The sequence below is a fragment of the Bacillus rossius genome, chromosome 1 (genome assembly GCF_032445375.1).
Source record: "Bacillus rossius redtenbacheri isolate Brsri chromosome 1, Brsri_v3, whole genome shotgun sequence".
Taxonomy (NCBI): domain Eukaryota; kingdom Metazoa; phylum Arthropoda; class Insecta; order Phasmatodea; family Bacillidae; genus Bacillus; species Bacillus rossius.
In genome coordinates, this window is record NC_086330.1 from 374,029,298 (window position 1) to 374,050,507 (window position 21,210).

At 37.5% G+C, this 21,210-nt stretch overlaps 1 protein-coding gene across 2 annotated transcripts in view; it reads left to right on the forward strand.

The window, feature by feature from the left end:
* Positions 1-21,210, forward strand: part of LOC134528512 (xaa-Pro aminopeptidase 1-like) — a 116,188-nt gene that overhangs the window by 28,015 nt on the left and 66,963 nt on the right. The gene's annotated exons all lie outside the window — the stretch shown is intronic.

Consider the following 21,210-nt stretch of genomic DNA (forward strand, 5'->3'; position numbering starts at 1 on the left):
AATAAAAAAACTTGATGTTCAAACATTTAAATTACACATAATTAAAATTATTACAACTTCGTTTAGAATTAACTTTGAAATATTTAAATAACATATTACCATTAACAAATACCAATATAAAACACTGAAAACGTGTGGAAACCAGTTAGCCCAAAAAAAAAGAAAAAAAAATTATAAATAAATAAGTTGAGCAAGTGCCACCAACATTACAACGGCACATACTCCCCCCCTCAAAGCAGACGCTACCGGGAGACAACAACAAACTACACCATATATCCCACAAAAATTAAAACTAAATCCTTGACCACAAAAAAAAACCCATTACATACATATCATAATAAAAAAAAGTACAAACTATTCCACATTGGAGGATGAAGCTACGGGTATTAAGATGGTTCCCGAAGGGATAGGAGGTGAGGGATTAGAAGGGGTGGTCGAGATGGACCTAAACTTGAACCATAGAGTAATACATAGGATAAAAATGCAAAGAAAAACGAAGACTGACAAAATCAAAGCAATGACATTAAAATGAGAATTAGTTTCGACATACTGGTGAGGACGTAAAAGCTTAACAATGTCGTGGAATGGAGCACCTCTAGGCTGAGAAATCAAAAGTTTGTTAATATCTTCCACAATTGAAGAATTGAAGGATACATTTGGTAACTTGGAAAATGTCAGCTGACTTAAATTGACATTAAATTTAGGTACATGTACAATAGGTAGAGACATATTGTCACGTGCACCTAGCCGGTGCCACCGCCATTTCTGTCACGATCCACCTTCAGAGGGGGGGGCGAGAATCGTAGCTCTTTACATAGAAACAACTCGCTTGGCATCAACTAGTCTTAACTTCATAAAATACTGTACTGTACCTAGGATCATAGGTTCGTCATCCCGTACAGGATGTCTGGTGAGAGCTGAACTAAGGAGATTTTGCAAAATAACATAATACTTAATTAAAATTATTTTATTCTTAAAGTCAAATACTCAACATCATTTTAAAGAACATTTAAATAGCGGGATTACAATTTAAAACAATAATCTCTTTACTTCCTTAACGATTGAACGACCTTACAAGAGAGAGAATGAGAGAACTTCACTAAACACTTCCCTAGTCCTTCCGAATACCTCAAATCATAATTAATACTTAAAATTAAAACAAAGATAAGTCCATACTCACATTTTCCGAAAAGCCTTTCTTGATCGATTACTTTAAAAAAATAACGTAGGGGCCTCTCCTGCCCTTGAAATCCCGAACGAACATTACATTTTAAAAACTATGACGCGTGACCCCTGACGAGGGCCATAGCCTCCGCCCGAAAGCTTGACGACTACATTATGACCTAACTTAAATTAAACGACTCGTGGCCTCTGGCGTCGACCATAGCTTCCGCCCGAAAGCTTGAATTCCTACATCACGAACGAACTAACAACTCGTGACCACAGGTGAGACGCATAGCCTCCGCCTGAGTGAGCCTGAATTCCTACATCACGAACGAACTAACAACTCGTGACCACAGGTGAGACGCATAGCCTCCGCCTGAGTGAGCCTGAATTCCTACATCACGAACGAACTAACAACTCGTGACCACAGGTGAGACGCATAGCCTCCGCCTGAGTGAGCCCCGAGTCACCACTCACTTGCGCTTAAATTCGCGCGCCCTGCCGCGCCTACCATAACAAAAGCTCGTTATTGAAGTCAAATTTACTAAACAACTAACTAGAACATCTGGGAAGACTACCCCCCCTCTACCCCAATGTGCAGGCCACACCGCGCGGCTTGTTACGACAGCGCGCCCCAGTAACTGCGGCCCGTGGCTGCGCCAGCGCGCGGCCAAACAAACAAACAAAATTCTGCAAGCCCGCAACGCGCCGCGCCGGCCCCGTGCCCCAATTACATGGTCACGCCACTTGCGCTGACGAGTGAACAGAGCAGCCAGCCCAGAGTCCCGTCAGTAAAGTCCCTAAATTTGATTTCAACAACCCTGCAAAATTTCAACCCGCGACATAACCCTCCCCTCACAGAGCTCGAGCCCCATCGAGCTACCTCAAAATTACAAATTGTCTTTTTCCATTAAACCATAACTATAAATTCCTCATTTCACAAAAATAATAATTTTCTTAGTTCCTTGCTGTCTGAACATACATCTAGATTCTGCATAAGATTTATTTTAAAACAACAAGTATTCATAAAATTAAATGTAAAACTTTTATCTGGTTTGTTCTCACAGGAACCTTCAGAGGCTCGAGTTCTCAATTCTAAAAAAATTGTTCTGTTAGTGAAGCTCTCTTTACAAATTAAATTACTGTTCTTAGTTTCTCAGTATTCGTTAAACAATGTGCAAATTCTTGATAATTATTATTATTTTTTTTTTTCGGTTTCTGTTTATTACCATACTTCTTTCGTTCTTCAAAAAAAATTAAGTGTCCTTACAGTGTTTCAATTAATTAAACTCTTATCTCGTGAAGGTTGGTGCAACTCCTCGAAGTCAGTGTTGTCGAGAAGAGTAGCTCCCTGGGCTGGCCATCAGCAAACACCACTCAACTCCAACAGCTACTGGACTGGCTTCCAGGGCAGCTCACAACTTCTCCCCACATCTGCTTCGGAGTTGTGCCATCCTCATCACGAACAGATTACAATTCTGAAACATCATCAACAGGCATTACCATCACGCCTGACAAATACAAAACTAACTACTAAACTGCAATCGATGGGCAAGGATGCAAACACACAAAAAAATAAAATTAATTAATTCAACTGCTAACATAAAGTATCCCACCCTTAGCATAATCTAATCAGGCAAATAATTTGATAGGAAAAACTTAAGGAAGGGAAACATGACCTCCAATGATTTTCCCTACCTCTTGAGTCTTGATCTTCTCTATACAGCAAATAGTCCCCACGAAGTAACTGGGTTGAAGGTCAGTTCACATGACCCACCCATAACCTCTTCTACTCTTCTTTTCTTCTGGGGGCAACCACAATGCCCACCACTCTCTCTCCATGGTGCCGAACCAGCTATCCCATGAGAGTAAACAACGTAGTCAATAGGAGCGCAGAGGGGAAACACCAATCTCTGGCTTGTCGAGTCATAAAACTGCTTTATCTTCTTCTTCTTCTGAGTAAAAATATCTGACTAACCTTGCTTCTATTCTTCCAAACAGTAAAAGTTCATCAGGTATCTTCATGAAAGAAACATTCTAACTAATAATTCTTCATTTTTCTTCTTCTTTATTTCTGTTAGTTGTAATAGAAGGCCATGTTAGGGAGGTTATAGGGAAAAAGAGTGGCCAATTCCCACCCCATCACCCACCTAGATCATGACTAATTAACTTTTAAACTTTCTATTTCAAACAAATAAAAAAAAAAACATTTTTTTATTCAAACTTTTAAATTATAATTACTTTTACTTCATAACCTCAAAAGCTAATCAATAATTCTAAATGAAATTGTGATTTACTGCATCCTTGTTCCATCCGATCTGTTTGTTTATAACCTTTCTTGTAAAGTATAAAATTTTCAAACATTACTAATTCAAAAAAAAATTAAATTCTGGTGTCCTTTGAGTTACAATTAACTTTACTATTTCTTAGCTTGAAATAATTTAAGTTTTCAGAACTATTTCATTGTCTAATTCACAACACTTAAAAATCAACTCAAAACAACAAATCATCAAAATCAATAAGATCATCTGACCTACCTATCAGTACTGTGAACTTGAACTGTTCGTACACATTTATAATAAGCTATTGTATTTAAATTCCAACCTAAATAAGGTTTAAAAAAAACTACTAATCCCTCTGTAAATTAAGAAAATTAACTTTAAAAATTAAACTTAAGGTATTAGTTCTTTTTGACAGCTACCACAACTCACTAGTTCCATTACATTACTATAACCTAAAAAGTTCTGTAAATAATGTTTATAACAAAAAAAACTCCAGTTACTGTCTTCCATAAAAAAAATAAAACTTTACATGACCTTATTAATCTCCACTTGTAAGTCCATGGCTGCCAGCTTTCTCTTCTCTTGAATCTTCAGTCTTGGCTCTTGTTTCAGTGATCTTGTATCTTGTCTCTCGAACTCTTGTCATCTTGTAAACTGGACTGCTGCTCAGCTCATCTTAAGGAATCTGTAACAGTTTCAAAAATACATGTTAATTTAAATTACATAATTCCTGTTCTTTGGTCCTAAAAAAAAAATTGTATTATTAGTACACATTACCCTGAAACAACATTATTATTCATTGTTTATTACTTAAAAAAAATGCTTTACCATAAAATCCTTTTTTTGTTCTTTTCATTAGGCCTATTTATTTTCCTTCTTCTTAATTAAATTCTGCTTCAAATGTTAATCTTAACTTAAGACCTACCATATATTTATTATTCATTACCTACATTATTTATGTTACCCTAAAATTCCCATAAGTTTCTAATACTTCCTATCAAAGACATTCTCTCTAAAAAAAAATTTACTTGTGACTCTTAACTTAACAAACTTAAAAAAAACTTTTACACTAGACTTAACTTATTATTCATTCTTAGTTACTAAATTTCTATATGTAAACTTTAGTACTTACAAACAAAAACTGCCTATTTCTCTCTACCTCTTAATCTCTTTCAATTATTACAATAATAATGTTACCTTGCATCTTTAAACTTTCTTCTTTTCAATTAAATTAGACATCTCATAACAATAAAAATTCTGCCTATACTCTTCTTATGGGTGTACAAACCAACAACAAAATTTCAAATTCTCAAGTTTCCTTATATTTAAATTATGCAATGCACATAACCTCTGTGGTGCCTGTACCCTTTTAGGCCTACCACCTTCTCCTCTCACAGCATGACAACTCTTATTCCTCGGGGTCTGTATTCACTGTTCCAAATCAAATATCTCAAATAAATTAAAAACAAATTTATTATTTTAAGAAAACAAAAATTTACATTGAATTTACTATGGAGCCTGGAAATCTTAATGTCTCACAGCAGCTAACATGACTAAATCCCATGGAACCCCAGGTTTACATAACCTGTGCCCAAAAATTTAAGCATACCAGGCTTTCTCTGCACTGGTTTTACAGCATCACACACTATTTAGGGCCCCTGATCTGCCATCAGTCCCAAGGAGTTTTCCCACAACCCCTCTCTACACAAGCGCCTACCGCATTCCTCTCAATTGGCTATCGGTTTTACGGCATTCTTTTGGGATCCGACCATCAAGTTAGGGCTAATCGAACACTAAACCTCCATACTTCCAAACTAATGTAAATCAATTAAATTTTCTCTGTAAATTCTAAAAATCAAAAAAAATTATTCCAACATGCCAAAGAAACTTCCAAAAAAAATTCATAATCTTATCTTCAAACCATTAAAATAAAAATAAATAGATTACTCTGTTTTCTCCTTAATAACTGTAAACTGTCAACAAATATCATGTCGTAAATTTTAACTATGCTTACTGACTCTTAATCATAAAATCTCATTTGTCCTAATTAATAAACAACCGATTTCCTTAAAATCTCACTGTATCTCTCACACTCAAACTTCACTGGCTGAATATCTCAATAAATTCAAAAACAATTATCTAAACTCTTAAAGAAATTCCTCCCCAATTATTCAAACTTCTTCACATTATTTTATTTCATTACTTAAAACACCTTACTCAAAAAAATTAATTAATTCCCTTCCATTATTATTTGACCAGAAAAAACTTTCTCATTAATTAATTTATTAAAATTCAATTTCACATTAGGCAAGTACACTAACTCTCTACAGCAATGTTTCTCATTTCCCTCCTTCCTAACTGAATCCAATCTTACTTAACCTCCAGGGAATTTACCTCACAAAATAACCAAATTCACTGTAGTGCCTATCTGCTATAGGCCCACTACACAACAAGGGATTCTAACCCCACCAACAAACTTCATTGAAATGGTACCCTATCCCATACAGGATAGCCACTTCGGTACTACCATGGGGAACTCCTGCCCCAAACTACTCACAACTCTCAGGATTCTCCTGACCCTTAATTCCATAGTCAGCCCATCTCCTATGGTCTGCGCTACAATTCCCTTTCTTCCCAGGGACACAACGCCTCACCTTAGGGTCCCTCGCCCTAATGAAAACATTAATGTTGTCTCTCTGTTCTTTTGGAGTAAATTCCCTCTACACACAAAATCTAGCCTTCCCAGTTTTCTCAATGCTTATCGATTTTATAGTGTACCTCCTTAATAATGTTTACAAATCCCAAAAAAATATTTTTAAAACCGAGGTAGAATTTAACTAACAAAAACATAAACAACTTACAACGAAACACTTCTAGCCTATACATCATACACTTCTTAAATTAAATTACTTACATACTGAAAGTTCCTCTTCTTCTAAAATACACTTAAATTTAAATTTATTTAACCAATAGTCTATTTTCTTATCGCTAAGTTACCGTACAGCTGATCAAAACAAGGTCACGGCCGTCCACGTCTCTGTACGTGCTCGTGACGTCACCGAATTCCATCAGGTGCGCCAACCCTCGCTTGCGGTTCCTCCGTTCTCCGCTAGGTCTCAGCACCTCCCCGTCACGTGTTCATTCTGCCACGTCCACTGACGTGTCGTTCTGAAACAACTCTCAACATTTTTCTAATTAAAACAAAACATCACTATAAATTCTATAACTCTCTTTTACATAAACTCTCGTTTTCTCTTTAATTCCTTTCTAACGTTTATCCTTCCCTCGACTGATTTAATTCGTACGTCTCGTCTCCTACGCGCACGACAGCAAAACAAACTTCACTTGAAAATAATTCCTATTTACGAAAAAAACTTTATTTTAAATTTTAACTCTCTTAACCTACAATCTTAAAATTAATTTCAATTAAATTAAACCACTTGCATTATCTCTAATAAGCATTTAACTTATAACGTATTCTCCTCACGTAATAATCCCCGATATAAATCTACAATAAATTCAACGACTTAAAACAACTTATCACTATAAACTTTATCCTTACAAGTATCCTCAAATAAACATCTGTTACGTCAAAAAAAAAAAACTCAAAGACTTCCTCCACTTAGATTAAATTCCGTAATCCTCTCCTCAAGTAAACTCTTAATAACCTGCTATCAGAAGCTGAAACTAACTTAATAATAAACATAAAAATCTACCTCTCTCTCTCTCCAGAAATAGAACCTATCCGGCGAACTCTACCATTTCTGTCACGTGCACCTAGCCGGTGCCACCGCCATTTCTGTCACGATCCACTTTCAGAGGGGGGAGAGAATCGTAGCTCTTTACATAGAAACAACTCGCTTGGCATCAACTAGTCTTAACTTCATAAAATACTGTACTGTACCTAGGATCATAGGTTCGTCATCCCGTACAGGATGTCTGGTGAGAGCTGAACTAAGGAGATTTTGCAAAATAACATAATACTTAATTAAAATTATTTTATTCTTAAAGTCAAATACTCAACATCATTTTAAAGAACATTTAAATAGCGGGATTACAATTTAAAACAATAATCTCTTTACTTCCTTAACGATTGAACGACCTTACAAGAGAGAGAATGAGAGAACTTCACTAAACACTTCCCTAGTCCTTCCGAATACCTCAAATCATAATTAATACTTAAAATTAAAACAAAGATAAGTCCATACTCACATTTTCCGAAAAGCCTTTCTTGATCGATTACTTTAAAAAAATAACGTAGGGGCCTCTCCTGCCCTTGAAATCCCGAACGAACATTACATTTTAAAAACTATGACGCGTGACCCCTGACGAGGGCCATAGCCTCCGCCCGAAAGCTTGACGACTACATTATGACCTAACTTAAATTAAACGACTCGTGGCCTCTGGCGTCGACCATAGCTTCCGCCCGAAAGCTTGAATTCCTACATCACGAACGAACTAACAACTCGTGACCACAGGTGAGACGCATAGCCTCCGCCTGAGTGAGCCTGAATTCCTACATCACGAACGAACTAACAACTCGTGACCACAGGTGAGACGCATAGCCTCCGCCTGAGTGAGCCTGAATTCCTACATCACGAACGAACTAACAACTCGTGACCACAGGTGAGACGCATAGCCTCCGCCTGAGTGAGCCCCGAGTCACCACTCACTTGCGCTTAAATTCGCGCGCCCTGCCGCGCCTACCATAACAAAAGCTCGTTATTGAAGTCAAATTTACTAAACAACTAACTAGAACATCTGGGAAGACTACCCCCCCTCTACCCCAATGTGCAGGCCACACCGCGCGGCTTGTTACGACAGCGCGCCCCAGTAACTGCGGCCCGTGGCTGCGCCAGCGCGCGGCCAAACAAACAAACAAAATTCTGCAAGCCCGCAGCGCGCCGCGCCGGCCCCGTGCCCCAATTACATGGTCACGCCACTTGCGCTGACGAGTGAACAGAGCAGCCAGCCCAGAGTCCCGTCAGTAAAGTCCCTAAATTTGATTTCAACAACCCTGCAAAATTTCAACCCGCGACAATATTAAAAGTGATAGAGGAACTGACTGAACCAAAGGTTTTAAAGAAAGGACTAACAATGTCACAATGAGATGCATTTCTGATGTAACCACTACCAGTTATTGAAATAGTGAAAGGTACAAAAGTCTCCTTAGTAGATTTACATAAAAAGGTTACATCAATGGAAAAATTCGTTGCAAACAACCAGAGTGTATTGGTCTTCTGAAAAAAAGGCAGATTTAAAGGTACAACTGATTTGTCACAAAACTCAAAATAAGGTTTTCCAAGAAAAATATTAAACTCACAACTGTTTATATGAGAATCAAAGAAAGGAAAGCTGGATGGACACAAAGTGATACTGTGTTTAACACAACCAGATAATAGGTTAGAATTAATAGATGCAAAAAGTTTTCTGTCTGGACTAATCAACAACACATCGTGAATCTTGAGTAATAGATAATGTTGCAATTTAGGGAAGAAGAAAGGAATAGCAAAAACTTTGTATGATTCGAAAGTACTATCCTTATTAGATAACGGCACATTGACAATGACTTTTAGTGAACAATTATAAATGACTGCCTGTACTGTGCTCAGACCATAAAACATATGAAGGTTTTCAAAAGTGACTGGTGCTAACATGTATAATGGTAATGAAATTAAATGTTGAATATTGTCCAACAAGGTAAGGAAAGTGTTAGGTGGTAACAAGATTGAACTTAATCTGCCGTGAACACTATTTTCGATAGACTGTCTCAAATCAGATAATTCTAAGCGGGCACTGGATAAAGATTCACTTATTCTAAACAAAAGTGTATTCAAATCAATTCTCAAATTCATTAGCATCATTTTGTCCCAAATCTCATGTAGTGAACTATTCAAAAGTTTATAAAATTCATTATGACTGGCCAAATAGTGTTTTGCTAGGTTACTCATCAATTTAGTGTTATTGAGAACTCTTTCTTCCAAACTGTTAACCACAAGAATATGGTGTAGGACATTGCCAGAAATTTCATCTTGGTTTTCTTCCACGGATTTTAAACGTCTTTCCAAAATGTCTAAATCATCACTGTCCAGAGTACCGAAAACAGTTTTCAAAATCTTGCCACCAAAATTAAAAATACCACGTTTTATTCTCCTTGAAGATTCTTGAGGTAACAATGAAGTTAAAGCAATTGTCTCTGATCTATAGGCCACAAAATTTTCCTTGAGTTGATGAATTACGAAGGCGAAGTTTTGATTCCAAGAGCTGTTTTCACTGAGAATGACATTGTTGACCTGAATTACCTTATTTAAATCTGATTCTAAGTCCTTGTTTGCATGTTCCAACTGAAGCAAATTGAAATTCAATACAATAGAATAAAAATTGTCTGAAAACAGAAGATCATCTTCCTTTTCAAAGAGAACACCAGTATGAGTTGTTGTTACCGTAATGTTAGCTGAAGTTAAGGTGAAGACACAGAGAAGAATACCAAGTGGTCCAAACATGGCGTACAGACATCAATCAACGGAGTGGACCAAGAGAGCGGACCGCTGCACTAAAACATAAAACATAAAGAACAAGTGCGGATAGCATTGCATTAGGACAAAAAATTCTAACATCCTCCTCTACCAATGATTCAAAATAGAAACCTATAAACAAATGAATACTTGAACATAACACTTCAAACTAGGAAAACCCTACAACCAAACTTATTCCCCCAAAACTAACATACAAATAATTAAGACTTGTCGCGCGACAACTTAAAACTAGGTACCATGGTTTTTTATATTTTTATTTTTATGTGCACATACATGTTATTACATTACTTTTACCTTTCTTTTCTTAACTTTATTCATTTTCTTGTGTAGTTATGTATATTATGTATATAGATATAGTGATATAGTAATATAGGCCTATATTGATTTATTAAAAAAAAGTTTCTTGGGACTCAAAGACTAGGATCGGTGGGTGATCAGGCCACGATCGACTGAGCCAAAGGCCCAAACAAAACTGGGGTGCAATTTCCCCTAACTTACTGAAGACGATGAATGATATTTCTTTAAATGAGAAATGTGGGCTCTGGTAACATAGGATCCAGTGTCTGGATCGCACAAACTTGCCGTAACTGGGGTTAGAAAACGCTGTATCTGGTAAGGACCTGACCAGCGAAACGATAACTTTGCCATTCTTTTATCTACTTTTTTACTGATTGGGTGTGCTCTGCACAAGACGAGATCACCTCGTCGAAAAGGATTATCAATTCTGTTCCTGTTATATTTGACTCTATATCTCTCATGAGAGCGCTTGAGATTTCTAAGGGCGGCTGCCCAAACTTCCTTTATGTTTTTTGGGTCATCTGGTAACAATTCATTTAAAGACCAAAGATTTGCTAATGGATTATTAGGAGTGAAAGTGAACATCAAATTATATGGTGTAGACTTATGTGATTCATGTCGTGAGTAATTAAAAGCCATCTGAAGCCAAACTAAATGTTTGTCCCAACTATTCTGATCTTCGGCATGAAAAGCGATTAACGCTGATCGGAGGTTTCGATTGAACCTTTCCGCATGCGAAGGTGGCGGATAGTACGGAGACAGACAAATGTGACGTATACCATGGGTGAAACACATATTCTTAAATGCTTTAGAAGTGAATTGAGATCCGTTATCTGAAACAATTGAAACAGGTATACCAAAATTTTGAAAGATATTGGTTTGAAGAGCTTGTATTGTTGAGGGTGCATCAGCTTTCTTTAACGGGATCAGCCAAACAAATTTCGAAAATGCATCTACACAAACTAGCAACATATTATTTCCTTTTCTACTTCTTGGTAATGGTCCCACAAAATCAATGAATAATTTCTGCATTGGTTTATCCGAAACTTCTGAAGACAACAAACCTAAATGTGTATTTTGAGCTGGCTTACTAAGGGCACAAAGTTGGCACTGCTTAACTCTCTCTGCAATTTCACCATACATGCCTTTCCAAACAAATTTTCTTCTGATAGCCTCAATTGTTTTATAGGTACCCAAATGTGCACCAATGGGTGATGAATGAAAATACTGGAAAACAACAGGTTTCAAGACTTGAGGTAACACAATACGTTTCTGATGATTTCGAATTCTAGAATATAAGACACCATTAGATAAAAAATAAGATTTTTGGGGTATTCCAGATTTTAAATTTTTAACAATCTTCCGTAATTCTTGATCCTCTTCTTGATGCAATTGAATGTTTTTGAATGTTAAAGGAAAATCTGTTAGAAGAACTTTACATTTGTTTTCCTCCAATGAGGGATTATGTTGTGTCTTATCAAACATACGTGAAAGAGCATCTGCAACAACATTTTGAGATCCTCGGATATGTTGAACTTTAAATTTTAGTGAAGAAATTCTCATTACCCAACGACCAATTTTGCCTAACTGGCGGGGATGTGCAAGAAGCCATGATAATGCCTGATTGTCCGTTTCTAAAAGAAATTCAGCATGTTCTAGATAGGGCCTAAACTTGTCAATACCGAAAACTACTGCCAAACATTCTAATTCATAAATTGATGATTTCTGTTCTTGCTGAGTGAGAGTTCTAGATGCGAAGGCTATAGGTTGTCTAACACCGTCAAATTCCTGGGCCAAAACGGCTCCTATTGCTGAACCAGATGCATCTGTTTGCAAAATGAAAGTTTTAGAAAAATCCGCCATACGAAGAACTGGTGGACTTATTATGTCTTGTTTTAATGATTCAAAAGCCTTTTGTTGGTCATCACCCCATTCAAACTTTGTGTTTTTCTTACGTAGCTTATTAAGTGGAATTGCCTTTTCCGCTAGGTTGGGAATGAATTTGCCAAAAAATTGTATCATACCAATAAATCGTGCAACACCTTTTACATCTCGTGGAGGAGGAAACTCTCTAATAGCTTTTGTTCGTTCAGGATCAATGGATATTCCACGTGAAGAAATTTTATGTCCTAAAAATGAGATTTCTTGTACTGCAAACTTAACTTTCTGTGGATTAACAGTAAGACCAGCTTTTTCAAGTCGAGACAGAACTTCCTTTATGTGTTGGAGATGGTCATCAAAATTTTCAGAGTAGATGACGAGATCGTCTAGATAATTATATACGAACTTGAATTTAACGTCATGAAAAATTTGGTCGAGTAAACGGGTGAGAACTTGTGCGCCTGTTGCAAGACCAAAGGGCACACGAGTGAACTGATATAGGTTCCATGGTACACAGAAACTTGTAATAGGTTTAGATTCATGTTTTAGAGGTATTTGGTGATAAGCTGAATTTAAGTCTATAGTAGTGAAGAATTTGGCCTTGGAAAACCAGTGAAAGGCTGAATGTAAATCTGGTAATGGAACTGATTCAATTTCGATTTTTTGATTCACACGGCGGAAATCAACTACCATGCGTTGTTTACCATTGGGTTTTGGTACTAAAAATGCAGGACTTGCATACTGAGATGTAGATTGTTCAATTACTCCTTTATCTAACAATTGTTGTACCTCTTTTCGTAGAAGATTCATCTGGGGTGGTGCTAAACGATAAGGATGACTTTTAACGTATCCATTGTCATGGAGTTTAATTTCATACTCGAGAAGATTTGTAAGTCCTAAATCAGAAGTGAGAACTTTAGGAAATTTTTCACACAAATTTTTGATTGCATTACGTTGATGCTCAGGTAGATGACTCAAAGAATCAGAATTTTCATCAGAACTTTGTTTAACACTAATTTCAGCAAGGCTATTATCCAACTGGGATACACCTACAAAAGGAACTTTGAGGTTAGGTTGAAATTTAAAGAAAATATGTTTCTCCTGCATATCAAGAATAAGACCGGATTTTGTCATGAAGTCAGCGCCGAGGATGAAGTCTAAACCAACATTTTTTGAAACTAAACAAGGGAACATCCACGTGAAATGTGCTATTTTCAACTTTATGACAGCACAACAAACGATAGGCAAAATTTCATTAGATGCAGTGTAACACTTAAATTGACCATTATCAATAGATTTAACAAGATTAGCTTCTTTCAGTTTATTGAACAATTGATAAGAGATAATAGACCGTGTGGAACCTGAATCCACAAGAGCTTGTTCTACAAACGTACCAAAAGAAACACTGACACGAGGAACTGGAACAACATTGGATCCTACTAAATTAGGTGAACTAGAATGATTAACCTGATCTGGAACTTTTCTCCTTTTTATCGGTGTACCAAAATACTTTTGAAAACAACGTGCTACTTTCATCTGCTGAAAAATGTGAGCATTATATTGAGAATTTTTGGGCTGGCCCAATTTGCAGGGGGAACCGCTCACCTTGAATCCCTGCTCCAGGCGTTTTTTTGTTGCAAAAATCTACAATTACTAACAACATGATTATTTCTTTTGCAATTTGTGCAAAACAAGTTCTGAGGTGAACCTCTTGAGTTTGCTGGCCACTGAGCTCTGTTATGTGAATTCACATTACTGTTAGGGTAGTATCGGTTAGGTTGTGTGGTGTTGCAGGTATTAGTGAAATGTCTAGCTGGATTGTAACCTGAAAAATGGGGAGATTGCTTATCTCTGTTTCTGTCAGCAAATCTTATGTTCTGTGAGTGAATACACATCCTGTCAAGTTCAGCGAAAGAACATGGCTTATTCAAAAAAACTAAACGTGATCTTTCTTCAGGAGAAATACCATCAAGGATATTGTTTACTATTTCTTGTTCAGTGACTTTAAGGCGAAAAATAGCTGCGGCTTCCTTAACATCATTAACATAAACCGAAAGAGTTTCACCAGGCTTCTGTAGACGACTGAAGTGTGTTTGTTGAAGTTGTGTGAGCAATCGTGATGGAATGAAGAATGTAAGAATGTCATCATGATAACTATCAAACGAAAGATTTTGAGAAATAGCCGCTCGAGTTCGTTCGGCCAAGGGACCCAAAGTAAAAGGGTAAATTACCTCCAAAAGTTGTGTTTCGTGCACACAATGACTCTGTCGCAACCTGACAAGGTTCTTTAAAAAATTTAACAGGGGTGGAACATTAAGACCATCTGTGACTGGTAGTTCCTTCAACATATTTTCAAGAGGGTGAGTAATCTTTCCAAAAACATTAGGAAGAGAAAAGCTACTTGTTGTCGTTACCGGCTGTGACGTTCCAGGTGCTGTACAAACTACTACACGAGAATTAGAGCTCGTGGGTGGTAATGATGTTGTGTTGGTTAGGTTCGTGAAATCTACAACTTGTTTAGTGGTACTTGGAACAGGATCCACATTCAACATGGAAGGCCCTGGGATGGGTTTGTAAGGAAGGTTTTCATTACTGGGAGTGGGCAATGCTAAACCCGCGAATTGGTCACAAACTTGTGCCATAGTGGCTGAAGGGGTAAGATCTCGCAATAGTGAAAATTCTGTTTCTGACTTGTTTACAATATCTAACAGTCTCTTAACCTCAATTATAACATTTTGTAAGGAGGCAACTTGGACCTCAGACAATACAGAGGCATGAACCTCTAAAAGCAATTGAACACGTCTGTGCAAATGAGATAAACGATTTCTGACTCTGGGCAAGGTTAGGGCAAAGTTTTCATCATCAGTCAAATTAGTGACTATCTCCTGTAAAACTAGAATTTTACTCGAGCACATATTGAATTCATGATTGGGGTCAATACTCTTTAAATTGTCTTGAACAATAGGTACATCATTATTGATTGCTGTGCGAAGTTTCTTACGCAAAACAGCTGCTGTGGCTTCTTGGTGCTGAACACCACGCAACTGACATTCAAATGTCAACTCATCCTTTAAAAGGAATTCTGGTACTACTGTCGAAGGCATGATTAAAAATACAAAATATAAACAAACAACAAAATAAAACAAATTAACCCAAAAGTGTTGTCACCTCCAGAATAGCACCGCTGTTGAGGTAGGGGCACATGCAAGACAAAATCTACACATGCACAAATGCACATCAAAACAACTTCAGAACCACGCTCTGCTACCATTACTGCACCACACCTTACCTCTATTCATAAAATATTTGAGGTTATGAACAAAGGCAGGCGGATGCTGAAAGCTCGTGGACCAAGGCTCATGAAGTGTTTCGATGTGCAGAGGGGTTAGTTAGAGTATCAACAGGGCTGACTGGTCATGCACACTCACAATAAACTATAAGAGTATTATTCAATGATTAAATAAAAAGGACAATTTCAGATAAATAATTTATTTTTTATGTAAATTATTTTTTAAATCTCAACACTCTGACCATATTATATTACCATATTATATTATCACTAGTATTTTAAATTATTTCTTACATGATACTGATTTTATTATGTTTAAGTTTTATCTTATCTGGGGCCCCTTACAAAAACGAATAAAAATTTTTTTTGTTTACTATTAAAACAAATTAATAATTACATGATGAATTCCTTACAAAACAAAAAATTTTTTTTGTTTATCAAAATATCTTTAGTCCATGTTACATTGTTTCGTTGCTTGTAAATTACATATTTTAAATAAGACTTTACATTGGTTCAAAAAAAAATTCTTTAAGATAGAAGAGAAGACAAAGTTTGAAGAGAAGTCCGATGAGGTTAAGTTCACGAAATTTTCACATTATGTAGAGTTGATTAAAAAAAATGTTAGTAGTTCATGCCAAAAATAATGAAATAGTCGTCGGCTTTCCTGAATTAGGTGCGGTCACATCATTTTGCTTCCGGGCTGCCGGGGACAGGCCCCCAACACCACAGCACAAGTTGGTTCAAGTGTACCACATGACCGGTATCGTGGATTACCGCGTGGCCGGTATCGTGGAACCGCTAATTAACATAAAATAACAAAGAATATTAACACGCCCGGTGTTACAAATATTACCCTACGTTATTGAGACATAAAACAACAAAACTTACCACTTAGTGCGGTTGTAGATGCTTAATGCATCTTGAAAACTTTAAATCACACAAGAACGAATTTTTGAGTTACTACATCATGGCGTCAAAGTGCTGGAAAAGACCGTTTGTGGTCAGTAAGTGCAAGACGAAGAAGGACATTGAACATGGCACTCGTAGAGAGTACTTTTTTTTAAAACATATCGATTATTAATGGAGCATTAATTCTATTACAAAAGATTGACTTATAATGTCTTAAACATACCTTCACATATTTACCATAATAATTAAATTGTAAACACATTATTCATAATAGATTCAAAAAAATTACATTGACACAATAAAAAAACTTGATGTTCAAACATTTAAATTACACATAATTAAAATTATTACAACTTCGTTTAGAATTAACTTTGAAATATTTAAATAACATATTACCATTAACAAATACCAATATAAAACACTGAAAACGTGTGGAAACCAGTTAGCCCAAAAAAAAAAAGAAAAAAAATTATAAATAAATAAGTTGAGCAAGTGCCACCAACATTACAACGGCACACTTTTTCTACTCATCAATATGTATGTACGATCTATGTGTTTACCACGCAAGAAGGTAGGTAGGTACCAACCCACTTCAAATATAACTCAACACATACCTATGAATAACAAACAATGATCAAAATGTTTTATAGAGTTCTCCTAAGTAAAATGAAATGAAAAATATTAGACTACTTAAAAGTCAATCAAATTATTACGATAATATAATGTAGTTACAATTATTGTTATTTTTGGAGTCGGTGTAAGACAAGGAAACACTACAATATACCTAACAATAACAATAAGATAATATTTTAAGAAATAGCATACTTGGCTGACACCGACTCCAAAAATAACAATAATTGTAACTACATTATATTATCGTAATAATTTGATTGACTTTTAAGTAGTCTAATATTTTTCATTTCATTTTACTTAGGAGAACTCTATAAAACATTTTGATCATTGTTTGTTATTCATAGGTATGTGTTGAGTTATATTTGAAGTGGGTTGGTACCTACCTACCTTCTTGCGTGGTAAACACATAGATCGTACATACATATTGATGAGTAGAAAAAGTAATTTGATTATTAAGTTGTAGAAGAATACACAATTATTTTTTTACTTTTTAGTGCATATTATTTTGTGTTGGAGTTGTTTATTTTGAAGTCGGTTTTTTTTGTTAAAATGTTTGTTTATTTCACCTTACTTCTTCCTACCGATGTTCACTGTCCTTTGTACCTCGAGAATTTTTTGTTGCTAATCTTCAAGGTAAGACCCAGCCAACTGCCAGAGGGAGAAACACAATTCCGCGCGGCCTAAGAGTGAATGCGCGCTACTCATGTACAGTTCAGAGAAGAGTGTTGTAGACAAGTGTAATAAAAGAAATTCATTGTTGCAGAACTGGATGGATATGTTTCGGGTGTGGCAAATTATTGAAACTATCAAATTATATTTTATTTTACAGATTAAGTTTCAAACCATCAGCTAACAAAATCTGAAAATTTTCAGTTTGAGAATTTAATTGTGGTTTTACTAAAATATTAACGCCAAATTCAAGCAACACTCAGGGCTAAAACACACATTTGCAGGGACCGGAAAAATTCGCGGTTTCAATAGCCTTCAGGATAGACTGCACATTCCCCTGTACACTCGGGAAAATAACGCCAGTTCATTGGCTGCTGACTTGTGAGTCGTCTCAGCTGGTTTGTCTGTGATTCGATCCTTCTTTGGTTGAGGGTTTATAATTGGTTGAGATTCGTACAGATGAACAGTAAGCCAATAGAAAAATCATCTAAAAGGTATATGTATTTGACTTCTAGCCTATCGCCGAATGAATCCGTGAATTATTCCGGTCAGTACAAATTTGGCATTTGATTTATCCCTTTCATAAGCAGATCACGTCAAATACAAATGAAGAGATAATTATAAACCTTAAACAAGGTATTATCAAATTTCAAGCGTAATATTTTGAACAAGTTTTTTTTTAAACTGCAAACAACTAAAATTTAAAAGCAACTCTTTTACATATAGCAAAATAAAAATATCTGTGAAATATGGTCTTAAAACCTGTGTTACTTTTAAGGCTGAACTCTGGCCTTTACGATTTTTTTTGTTTCCATTTTCTTTTAACCGCCAGCCAACATGAAAGACGCTTCTTTCACTGGGAAATAGCGCGTGTGTTGTTGGTCGCCCTGATTTACGGAAGATGGCGCGCGGTGCCCGGCCGAGTGTTAGGAGGAGATAAGTGTGTTCCCGTTGCCCGAGGACCTACGTCATTGCCCTGTGGTGGTGGAGTGGGGGGTTTGCTGTTCCCGGTGCCAGCGAGCCGTGCATCAGGGAGCGCCGCGGGGGAGGGGATTATATTCCCGTCGAGTTGGCTGCAGTGAGAGAGCTTGTGGGTTGATGAAGGGGGGAAGGAGGGGGATGTTATTCCTGGCGATCAATCCCGCGATTGTGCGGCGTCTTGCCCGCCCGAAGGCGCCCCTGTGATTCACGCGCCCCAATAACACAGCGGCTCCCCGGGTGGCGGCCCGCCTCAGCGCAACCCACGCCAGCGACCACTAATATCACACGCGTGTTTGTCCGCGCCCAGCGGTCGAGGCGCTGACGTGTCAGCCAGAGCTGCCCCGCATTAGCGCGGTCCAGGCGAGGGAGACGACTCGTGCAGTCGTGTTTGTCCGCGCCCAGTGGTCGAGGTGCTGACATGTCAGCCAGAACTGCCCGCATTAGCGCGGTCCAGGCGAGGGAGACGACTCGTGCAGTCGTGTTTGTCCGCGCCCAGCGGTCGAGGCGCTGACGTGTCAGCTGAGCTTACCGCATAAGCGCGGTCCAAGCGAGTAAGCAGGACTCGTATAATTGCGTTATGTCCTTGCTTACAGTACAACAAAAGCACTGATGGGTAAAGAAAACTACCCGTCTTGGCGCAGTCCTCGTAAGAGAACACATGCAATGCACGAATGTCTGTCCGCACCTGGCGTCAGGATAGTACATATTTCAAAAAAGAAACCCAACTTAGCTCTGTGTCGGGACCTAGCTTGAAAACCGCTGGAGTTAAAGGAATTGAGTTGTGGATGAAAGAACATTTAAACAGGTATTCGCATCAAGTTGTGAGAAATATTAACAATCAAATTTTCCATTTTCACACCTATCAGAGCCTATAGTAAAAAAAAAATTCCGAACGCACTCGGCGTGTAATGAAGCTTAACGAACAGTATAATATTCCGCGATCAATCAGTATCTCGGTATCTTAATGCATTACAGCTAATAAGAAGACATTTGAATTCATGCTAGGTATTTTCTTACAACCAGGAAGGTTTTGTGAAATACACCTTTGACCGGTTCTGTTTCCGTTCTGATGATGACAAAGATCTTTCTCTCTCTCGCTCTCTCTCATGTAACTTTATCGTTATGAAAACAACAGACTGATTTCCACAGCATTACCACCATATAGTAATAGCGATAAAAATTATATTTGTCAATTTCATTACAAAACGGAAATTTTCATTGAACCACAACACATGGGCATTTTTCTGATCGCTATTGCAATAGCTAAGTATTGCGGCCGTATTACCGTGCTTAGTGACTATCCAACATGTATAAACATAGATCATCATATTTTTTTAATGTTTACTCAACTTTAAGCAGTCATTTTTTTTAGCTACAAACATTGCTATATCATACGGACTTTTTTTAAAAAGTACTGTAGCTTTATAACAGTAAAAACTTTTTTTTAAACTTTTTTTTAAGTGGATACATTAGTGTTCGAGATTACATCTTACAAGCAAAAAAAATAGAAGAAGAAGAAAACAAACGAAGTCACTTTACCCATCTCTCTCTTTGCAAGATTAATGAAGATGCAACGGCTTGTTATATGGAGCTGGTGAAGAAGAGCTAGTGTATTGTTGCCCTGGAGGTGGAGGTTTTTTGAGGTCTGTTGAGGGAGAAGTTTCCAGTCATCCGAGAAGCACCGCATTGTTATAGAAGTCCCTCTCGAGACTTCCACTTTGGTTCGGTGTGTTGAGTGGTGTGTGAGGGGGTGTGTGGCGGTGGGGGATGGGGAGGGGATGACGCCCCGTGACGTCAAGAACCGTCCACGGACAGGGTGGAGTGAGGAGGAGGAAGGGCGGCGGAATGCCTTCATCGCGGTGATGGATGTTCGAATAGTCCTCCCCTGCGTCGATCCACGCCGAGGGGTCGTCAGCGCCGCGACTGTCGCTTCCCACGACCAACGGCGAATCCGTCAACACCGCGACGCTGCGACCACGGGGGGAGAAACTCTAGTTACCGAGACTGAGACCTAGTTTTTTTGAAGTAGTTATGGGCCCGTCCGCTAGATGGTAGTTTTCATAATATATTGCTGACATAACTACATTAATTTATTAGGAGAAGTAATGTATAAGCTATTATCAGGCAAACAAACTCGGTGATAATTCACTCTATTTAGGTAGCCACTAATTTTAATATAATTTTAATACAATGAGCTTTTGCACCTCCTACTCCTTTATTTATTACATGACGGTTTATTACAAAACAGCATTAAGTATATATTCGCATCGATTAGTTTTGCGCCGCCAAGGGGATAACTTAATATAACAAAAAAAAACTTTGTATGAGAACCTCTATTCAGATTTTTTTATTTGCTGGTATTTCTGGGCCCGCCCAACAGATAGCGACACATGTCGCGTGAAACATGGTTTCAGTTTCCACAGTAAGAGTCGCACTTCTTTATTTCCCTCCTTGTTCTGTGGCTGCGACGAACTGGGTGTCACCGTCTCTTCCACATCCGCGTCGTTCCTACTTTGGCCAAGTCAGATTACTTTTTTTTTTTAAGTAGATTTTGTACTGGACTCGAAGC